Raw genomic sequence first — 10,785 nt, forward strand, 5'->3', positions numbered from 1 at the left:
TGATATGTTTATGAGTCAGGGATTTTCCTCTGCCTAACAGTAAAATGACCAGGACAGGACCATTTTTGAGTCCATTATACACTGGCTGGTGGTACCACTGGGCCGTGATTAGCTGGTGCTCTGTGGTGTCATAATGACTTCAGATTTCTTGTTGGAGGGGATTGCCTGAAGGTAGAGCGTCTGAGGATACACACCTAGCTTTTCCTTCATCACCAGAGCACAGACCTTTGAGAAGAAAGTGGCATTCTTCTAGATAATTTTTTTCTTATTTGCTTTAACCCTAATGTTTACTCATCAGAACTAAATCTGCCCTTCAGGGTTGGTGCATAGCTACCATGGTCACAAGGTAGAAGTGGATCTGGGATCCTGATCTCACAAACCTCTGAAATACAGTGTCTCCTATTGTACCTGAAGCTCTGACCAGTGAGATGCCCTTTGAAACAAAGGCAAGAGAAGGGATAAAGGGGGTCAGGGTCACCAGAGTTCCTCAGGAACAAATATGCTAGACTTTTTCTTGGGTCTGAGAATGGAAGCTGGAAGGAGGGAAAGCCAAGTTCCAGAGTTGGACGAACTGAGAGTGAGTAAGTTATCCATACTTGTGGCTGCACTCATCAGCTCCCTTAAGGCTCAGGCCTGCGAAGCTAGGCCAGAGCATCTCCTTTACCGATCCCTTAGAAAGGGAAATCTGTGGGACTTTGGCTGAGAGAGTCTGAGGAGTTTACTACAATTTGGGCCAGTAATTAATTTTGAGAGGTAATTTTTTGTAATATAAAACATCATTGTTACGTAGTGGATTCAGAGAAAGGTTCAATCTAGCCTCTCACACATACTGTGTAAACTTAGGTATGTCCCTTCCATTCTTGGTGCCACAGCAGACTCTGGAAGTGTATAAATTGCTGGGTATTTGCCTATATGGATTTGATGAAGGAGCTTCCTCACTGGGAAATTTCCTATACCAATGATTTCAGAGATCTAGACCCCCAAAAGTAGCTCCTTATACTTTAAGAAATTATTAGGGAAAAAAAAAAGGACTGTGCTAAGGAATGAAGATATGAATACAAAAGAGACAGTCCTTGCTCTCAAGAAACTTGCATTCAGAAAGGGGGAAGCAGTGAACAAAGGCCATTTAGGAGGTGAAGGGATTGCCTGGAGCTGGGAAAATGCTCTAAAAACTGAAACAAACAATATTAGGGAACTCAAACTAAAAGAGATGGTGAGCAATTGTGCTAATTTCTTTATTCATGTAATGATTATGGTGAGATAGCTAGCATTTATGTAGTCCTTACTGTGTGCCAGGTACTGTACTAAGCTTTGCAGATATTACCTCATTTCATCCTCACAACAACCCTGGGAGATAGGTGCTATCATTATTCCCGTTTAATAGATGAGGAAACTGGAGCAGGCAGGTTAAGTGACTTGTTCAAGGTCTCACAGCTAATAACAATTAGAGAGCATTCACTGGAAGTGTATAAACCAGATTTCTTTGAAGGCCTGTACTTATTTCTATAATTTGGTTATTGCTGGACCTCCCAGAGGGTAATCCCTTGATTCCCCACCCCCGCCAAGACTCTGGGAAACATTAGGCAGGTGTTTGTTTTCATGGCTTATTTTTTGGGTAGGTTTTTGTTACCACAATGGATTTTTCAGACCAGGGAACATTACAAGTTTGTGAGCTGCAGGCTGTTGATGGAGTACTATGTGTTAACGCTAGCTCTCTTTTATATCTATTGTTCCCAGAGGCTTGTAAATTGGGTTGGATGTATTGTGGCCTGCCACCTACTCTGTGACTTGACGTCTAAATCCAAATATGGCCATGAGAATTCTGTTTCTAGTGGGAAGAAAAATCTGACTTTGTTTCTTTCTGTAAAATACTGCATTCAAAACACTATGCTTCTTGTTGTGGAGAGAGAAGTTAAGGCACAGTTCCTGTCCTCATATTCTTCAAAATATACTCTTCAAAAGAGAAAGTAGGAATGAGAGGCTGCTCTGTGATGTACTGGAGAGAGTTGCTGTTTGTCCTTCTCCAAGAGGACCAGTGACATCACAGGGGTGAAGTCCTGACTTTGTGTGTGAATTAGATTTAAGTGAGGCAGAACAAAGTCACCAGCCTCACTCTCACAGTAGAGAGAGAGAACTACACACTTGGGGACAGGAAGATGTGAGTTCAGATCCTACCTCAGACACCAGTTCTGTGACCCCGGTCAAGTCATTCAACTTCTCTCAAACCTCAGTTTCCTCATCTGTAAAGTGAAGGTAATAACACCTATCTCACTTGACATATAGGCAAAACACTTTATAAACCTTAAAGTACTATCTAAATGCTAGCTATTATTATTGTGAGGATGAGCTAAAGCTTCTTGGGATTTTGAATTTGCATCCTCCCCAGCACCCCCAGGATGCTTACCCCAAGTCAGGGCCCCCAGACACAGCAGCTCTTTCTTCCTGGCTGAGCCTAAGGATGCTCAGAGACCACCACCTCCTGCTCCACACATGAAGGTGGGCTGCAGGAAGCTTCCCAGGACACAGCAACACTACCTGTCTATAAAAGAGGGCTATACTGGGACTTCACATGGCACGGGCCCTGGAGACACCTTGTATTTTCTCTTGACTTAATCAGCAGACCTCTTCCCATCCACAAATACTTTGCCTGGATGCATTTCCCAGTGATTAGTATATTCCTACTCCTCTTATGGTCTCCATCTTTGTGCTTTAGAACTCTAATTACCAAAGAACAAAGGCCCTGTTCTAACACCAGCTGTAGGTCCCCTTATTCCAATTTACCTCAGCCTTCTGTAAGCCCCCAATATCCCACTCCAGATCTGAACCCTCCATTGTGCCCTCTGGAACTCCCACTCAAAGATTAACGCACTTATTCTCATTGCTCCTTCCATTTTGTGGTACTCACTGAGCTCTGGCTCCCCCATGATGACACTACCTCGACCATCCTTTCCAGGAAAGTGTTCTATCTTATCTTGTGCCCCCTGAAATATTCCTGGCTCCTCACTGCCACTTTCATATTCTCTTTCCCCCACCATTTTCTCAGCACCTCGTCTCCCTTAAGGTTCACGCTATTAAAATGTATCACCTGAATCTAGATCTTCTTATCATCCCCCAGAGACATTGTTCCTCCTTTCTCAATGAACTGTGGCTGACTCAAGCCTCCTATCCACACCAATTCCTGTTTTCATACTCTAGGAGTTTTCAACATACTTGTCTGATGTTCCTTCAAATACTCTAACTTTAATCCAAACATGGCCATGAGAATTCTATTTCTAGCAGTAAGAAAAATCTAACTTCACTTCTTTCTGTAAAATACCACATTCAAAACATTATGCTTCTTGTTGTGGAGAGAAAAATCACTAAGACACAATTCTTGTACTCACCTTCTTCAAAATATACTCTTCAAGGGAGAAAGTAGGAATGGGAGTCAGCTCTGTGTTGTTGTTTGTTCTTCTCCGGGAGGACCAGTGACATCACAGGGGTGAAGTCTTGACTGTGTGTGATAGATCTACTAATCTCCCATGATCCGCTGCACCTCAGGTACAAATAAAAAGTTTTACATCCTTGACCCTCACCTATAAGTATTCTACTTCTAATTCAAGAACTCCGAAATTTCATTTACTGATCATAATCTTTTGATCATTCTATCGCTACTTATGCATTTCAATGTATAACCTCATTTTTTTTTTTTTTTGTACTCACTGTGACCTCCAACTCCTGTACTCTTCAGGATTTTCCCAGGCCATTACCCTTACCCTTCCCTTTCACATCTCAACCCCTTGGTGAATGTACTCAACGTTTCTCTAATCTATTTTACTCTCAAAACCACATCTCTCCCCCTGTGTTCTCTTGTCCCCTGTCCTTTGCCTTATTGTAACTCATACTTTGCCAGATCCCAACTCTGGATCACTTCCATCATCTACCTTCTCAGCACTACTCAAGGAGCTGGAGAAAGTCACAAAATAATGTTAACTGGGTCCACCACAAATTTGTGCTATCTCAACTTCACAAGTCAATCCTTCTATTCCTCTCTAATTGATTCTCTATTCCACTCATTACAGCAGCTTTTCCAAAACTACTTTCTTCAAGCCTACTATATGGCATCCTCTCCTGCCCATTTGTCTTCAAACCTCTCTAAAAAAAATTGGGACCATTTACTAAGAACTTCCTTCTTTGCCCCTTCCCTTACCTCATACTCTAGTGACAGCATCCCTCGCTAGGTCTCCTTCACTCAGTGTCTGATGAAGATGTGGCCCTTCTCCTGGCCAAAGCCAAGCATTTTGCATGTGCCCTTAATCATCTTATTCCTTTCTATCCTCCTCAGCACATCATCCCTCCCCCCCACCCCCGCCATTATCTTTACTCTCTCCCTAACGGTTCCTTTACTGTCTTCAAACATACTTGAATCTCCCCCATACTTTTAAAGAACCTTTTCTAGATCCTACCTTCCCTATTAGCTACCCACAGTAGTTATATCTAACTATGGCACAGTCTTCTGTCCTATATCTCTCCTCCCCTTCTCAGATAAACTCTTTTGAAAAGTCATCTACCTTCTGTACATCTATTTCTCTCCTCTTATTCTCTTTTAAATCCTCCTTAATCTGGCTTCTGACCTCATTATTCAATTGAAACCACTTACTCCAAGATAATAATTGATCTCACCTGCTAAGTGATCTTTTCTCAATCCTCATTTGTTTTCAACCCTCTGTGAAATCTGACCCTGTTACTCACTTTCTCTTCCCCGATACTTTCTCTGGGTTTTCCTGTTCTTTCCTGTTCTTCCTTGGTTGACTACTCATCAGTAGTTTTTTTCTGGATCTTCCTCCATGCCACTCCTCATAACTGTTTATGTCCCCCAAGGCTTTGTCGTGGAACCTCTTCTCTTTTCTCTCTTTACTATCTCATTTGATGACCTCATCAGTTCCCTTGGGTTCACCTTCTATGCAGACTCTTCCCAGATCTATAGATAACTGAGTCTCCTTCCTAAGCTTTACTTCTGTATGACCAATTGCCTATTAAATAAGTAGAAGTAAATGTCCTGTGAGTGTCTAAAACTCAGCATGTCCAAAAGGCAGCTCATTATCTTTCCCCAACAATCCCAGCCCTCTTCCAAACTCTTTCCTATTACTTTCTAGGGCACCACACTGCTTCTAGTCATCCACATTCACAGCCTTGGTGTCACCCTCTACTCTTCACTCTCACTCCCCCCTCATATCCAATCTGCCCTCCGATCCTGTTGTTTTTACCTTCATAACACCTCTCAGATACATCCCCTCATTTGCACTCACATAGCCACAACCCTGTTTCAGGCCTAACCCACCTCTGGCCCGGAGCTCTCCCCATTCCAATCCATCCTTCACTCAGCTGCCAAACCTACCATCTTATTAGCAAAGTTCTGATGACGTAATTGTTCTACTTGCTCAGCTCCCTGGTTGATATTTAAAGCTCTCCATAGCCTGGCCCATTCCTGTCTTTCCATTCTTCTTACATATGTACTCCCTTCCACGCCCTCCATGATCTAGCCCTGTTGGCCTGTTTGTTGTTCCTCACACTGCTCCATTTCCTCTATGGCTCTCCCTCCTCTCCTCTGCCTTTTAGAATTTCTGCCTTCCTTCAAGACTGTCTGAGCACTCCCTCCTGCAAGGGACCTTTCCCAGCCCTCTTAGCCGCTAGTATCTTCCCTTTTGATTTTACCTTATATGTACTTATATATACCCACTAATGTCCATGCTGTTTCCCCTATTGGAATGTGAGCTGCTGGAGAGGAAGCATCAGTACCTGGCACATAGTAAGTGCTTAATAAATACTTGTTGATTGATTACTAGAATTAAACTCAGTAAATATGAAGATCAATAAAAATGGGGCAGCAGCGGCCAAAGAAGCACTTCCCTGATTTTTCCAGTTATAAGAAGGTTGTTCTGAACTTAAGGGATGTCAAAGAACATATTGAGATTCACATTGACAATATAAAATGAGCTTAAAAGAAAATATTTCAGGCCGGGCAAAGCTATGATGTAGATATATTTGGTTATTTAACTACAATTTATGGGACAATTATAACTGAAGTTGAACATGTTATTTTCTTAAGGAAAACCCTTCAGGAGGTGAATGCAGAGAAGAAACGAAGCTTTATTCAGAAGGTGAGAACTCTGGTTCCCAAATATTTCAGATAGGGCTCCGTTACATCTTTGTTTACTCTTGTCAACTCTTTTCCTTACTCTTTATAAATGGATGTTTATTTTTACTCTTTTTGTGACTCTTACTCATCTGATTCTGCATCCTGTAAATGGTCCTCAAAATCAGCATGGTCTGGTGAAGTGATCACTGCTCTGGAAGTCAAAAGATGTGGGTTCTAATCTTAGCTATGCGTCATGGCCTTTGGCAAGTTGACCTCTGTGAATATTAATTTCCATGATTTCACGTCTTGCCGACACAATTGATTATTTGTGATCCAAATTGTTTTAACTTTTCTGTGTCTATTCCTTACCTGCCAAATGAGCACAATAATACCTACCATGACTACTTTATGGGTTTGTTGTTTGGATCACATGATGTAATGTTTGGGAAAGTGTTTTGACAACTGTAACTTATTGTACAAATACAAGACATTGTAATTATCAGATCTCTGTTTTACTCTTACACATGTTCCACAGTTTCTTTTCTCATATATGCTTTATGTATAGTGCAGTTCTTTACCCTTGCTATTGTAGGGAATTCAAACTGAGCCCGATACCAGAACATACAGAAGAATCCTTGACTACTAGTGAGAGTGGTGAGTTTCTTCACTTTATTTTTGTTCTTACTGATTTCATTCTGTATAGAATTATTGGAGGAACATTGAGATTAAAACCTATTTTTTTACCTACAGATTCTTATCAATAGCAGCCTAATCTAGAGAATATTTTCAAAATGACATTCTTTGAGGAATTCCCCTTGGAATTATAGTTAATAGTTAATCTCAAATTCAGGAATATTCAACAAAGACAATCCATGCCTCGGAATTTCCAAAGGACACTCTAGTATAGTGCCAGAAAAGTCTTTCAACTACAGTTGACACAAGAGTCTCTGCTACATTATCTTTTCTAACTTTGTACCCCCAAATCTAGGGGTTAGACAACTCTGGTGGCCAAAATCACCTAGAGCAGAATTACCATTTTTTCTTCAGTTTTCCCTTGATGCCTAAGATTCTTTATTATTCTGAGTGCTCCTGTTCAGCTACAGTATGCATTAAGGAGACTTTTGTAGATTACTTAGAGAAAAATTTTATTCATAGCATTGTAAACTAGTAAAATGTCAGTTGCTTGAGAGTAAAGGCTATGGCCATATTAATTTTTCCTTCCTTAGTCCTTCTAGCACAATTGATGTCTTAAACATGTTTGCTGAACTGATTTTCAACAGGAGAAGAAAAACTTGAGTTACACAATGATGACATAGAAAGTTATAACTTTCAGCCCCTTTTTGCTTTGGGAATTACCTGTAATTGACTTATTAGTCATGAGAGATGACAAGCCATCCCCTTGGGGAGTAAGATAGGTTGTAAAAACCTCTGATAATAATCATAGTTAATATTTATGGAGAGCTTTAAGGTTTTCCAGAAGCTTTATATAATTTATCTTCTTCCATTCTCACAACAACCCTGGTATGATACTATTCTTATCCCAACTTTATAGATGTGGAAATAGCCTGAAAAAGGCCAGGTGTCTTGCTTATGGTCATACAGGTAGTTAAGTGTCTGAGGTTGGATTTGAACTTAGATCTTCCTAACTCTAACATCAGTGCTCTATGTCCTAAGCCAGTTAGCTGCTTTTGAAGCCCAGATCCCTGAAAGATTACTCTTATTTGGCAGATTTTAGGTGAACACCATTTGAGACACATAATTATTGGTATCTAAAATGGACCAGGCTTCTGTGCCAATTATTAGATATACAACAACCTTTACATAAAGTGTTTGGTGAAACTTCGGTTCTATTCTGGGTGTCCTCAGTTACCTGCCCTCAAGCTTGGTGTTTGTGAATCCACTCAATTCTCCTTAAGGGATCAATTAGTCAACCATTGAGCCTAGGCTTACAAGGCCAGGACCTACAGGAGCCAATATTGGTAAATAAGGAACAGCCTGAGGACAAGTGATGTACTTCCCTGGCTAGCATTTCTTAGGTTGCTTATGCTGAGCATCATTCTGATGGCACCATTAAGTCGGGGTTAGCTTACTTGAATTTTTGCTGACCAATATTAGTGTTTGGATTGCTCAAATCCAGATTTATTGGTGTTAAGCTGCCACTGGAGAGAGGGGGAGGGGTCAAGGATTCGCTTGACATATAGATCATGGGTGGTTAATACTGAAAGGAAGGTCATGGAGTTCAGCCACCTTATCTTGTGGGAGAAAGCCAGCTCCAGGTGGTAGCTCTATTTCGCAAATACTATTAGGATATCTTTAGTGTTTTATTCACTGAATTATTCTTACTCCTAGATATAAGAAGTGATGAAAAAAAGAGAGAACACCATACAAGGGAAAAGCAATAAAAGGCGCATTTTATCATGCTTCAGGTAAGATATTTGTGCATTGACAACAAAATTCTACTGGGCAAAACCGTTTTCTCCCTACTTGATTTTGACTGTTTGGTACCTGTATAATCATGTCAATTTTGCTTTTTGTTGTAGAGTCCTCTTAATCATAGAAAATTATTCTTAGGTATCGATGTTGTTCTCATATAAGCCACTAAATAGCGTAAAATCTATTGGATGAGAATTCTGAGGACTGATCCAGGTCCAAATCCTAGCTCTGCCACTTCTCACTATGGAAATAACATTAGTCAAGTCATCTAATCTCTCTAGGGCTCAATTTCCTCACCAGGAGTAAAGAAAGAGTTGGACTAGATGATTTCCAAGGTCCTTTCCCATTTTAAAGGTATGATCCCACAAGCTTTGCAAATTATAGGGGAAGGTCCAGGAAGCCCTTGTGGTCATGTGCAGAAAAATGACCATTGAAAATAGGCCTATAGAAAAAACTGGGCAGACACTTAAGAATTTCCTTTTAAGTAGAAGATAAATCTTTTATCAATGAAGTAAAAATATTTGCTATTCACAGACACACACACACATATGTATACATACACATTCAATCATACACACACACTCATACACAATACACAGCCACATCCACAGAACACACACCCACAGATATGCACTTTATACATTCACAAAAATGCATACATACTCATTCACACACATATACACAAATTCATGCACACATTCATGCATTCTTATACAAATACGCCTAACCACGTCCACATATATTCATACACACATACACATATTCACACACACACATATGCAGATATGCAACCATATACTTATTCACACATCATATACATATATATACACATACATATATATGTGTGTGTATACACACACACACATATAGACACAGTTACATATAGGGTTCCATATCTTGTTTTCCTTACTTAAGGCTGGTCTGGCTCTCAGATGTACTGTCTATATATAATTTCATTTTGTTATACTAGAATGTGCACGAAAATAAACCTTTTTCTACCTTGAATTTCAGGTGTTTCTTATGGCTAAGTAGAAAACAGAAAAGAGTACAACAAGAAAAGCCAGTTTTGTCAGACACTCAAAGGTATTTTTATCTTTATTTATGGCATGTTAGTGTCATTTTTAGTATTTGTTGGCATTTGTGTCTTCACAGGCATTGAACTATTCCATGGGTTTGTCTGATGGGAAAACAGGTTGTTCTTACCTATGGAATCCACATATCTACCTCCAGTCTGTGAGGGCACACGTTGCCAGAAGTGCTTTGGGTGCACAGAATTGTTGTCTACCTTTATAAAGACATAGGAGTAGCAGCAGGGTACCAGTTTCAGATACTGAAAGACATATTAGGATACACCTGAGCCCACATACACATAATCCTTGAAGAGCAATTTTGTTTCTGTACTTCCCCACACAGAGGTTTACTGACAAACATGTTACGTTCCCACTACAACTTTATCTTCTGAAATGTTCTTTGCCCTTCACTGTAGATCTTAAATTTGTGAATTTTTCTATAATATGTTTATCTTTAAGTATTCTTCTATTATGGCAGGAAATATTTTATTCTGTCTTCCTTATTTTTCCTCAGAACCAGGGATGAATCCAGAAAAAATATTCCAGCAGTCACAGCAGCCACAGGTTACACTACTTTATCATGTTTAGCTACTAAAAATAGTAGGAAAAATCGAAGGAATAAAATGTAAGGAAAGTAAACTTTTGTCACCATGATTTTGTCATGAAGAGTTAACCATTTCTGTTTTCTCATTCTAATTAATCAGGCAGTCAATAATAAGCACTCAGTCAGTAAACATGTATTAAGCACCTACTATGTGCTAAGTTCAGTGCTAAGTGTTGGGAATACAAGGAAAGGCAAAAAACAGTCCCTGCCCTCAAAGAAGCTCGTAGTCTTATTGAGGAGACAACACGCAAACAACCAGGAAAAACAAGCTGGTAAAGAGGATAAATAGGTAATAATGGAAAGGCAATCCATTAGATTTGCGGGATTGGGAAAGACCTAATGTAAAAGAAAGGAGGCCAGGGAAGCCAAGTGGTTGAGATGAGGATGGAGAGCATTCCATACAATCATACACACACACATTCATACACAATATACTTACACACCCACAGAACAGGAGTGTCAGAGAAAATGAGAGGAGTACTGTGTTGATGAAGAGCAAGGAGGCCAGTATCACTATGTCAAAGACATAGGGAGTAAGGTGTAAGAAGACTAGAAAAGTA

At 40.0% G+C, this 10,785-nt stretch overlaps 1 long non-coding RNA gene across 2 annotated transcripts; it reads left to right on the plus strand.

Moving 5' to 3' along the window:
- The first annotated feature begins 475 nt into the window (after positions 1–475).
- Positions 476–10,254, plus strand: LOC110202315 (uncharacterized). Of its 2 annotated transcripts, none has more exons than XR_002322701.2 (6): positions 476–581; positions 6,089–6,140; positions 6,711–6,772; positions 8,468–8,544; positions 9,563–9,634; positions 10,136–10,254. It is a non-coding gene; the product is annotated as an uncharacterized LOC110202315 (long non-coding RNA). The 2 variants fall into 2 exon arrangements; XR_002322700.2 differs by having other exon boundaries at positions 476–577.
- The last annotated feature ends 531 nt before the right edge of the window (positions 10,255–10,785 follow it).

Source organism: Phascolarctos cinereus, unplaced genomic scaffold (genome assembly GCF_003287225.1).
Source record: "Phascolarctos cinereus isolate Bilbo 61053 unplaced genomic scaffold, phaCin_HiC Scaffold_726;HRSCAF=1367, whole genome shotgun sequence".
Taxonomy (NCBI): Eukaryota; Metazoa; Chordata; class Mammalia; order Diprotodontia; family Phascolarctidae; genus Phascolarctos; species Phascolarctos cinereus.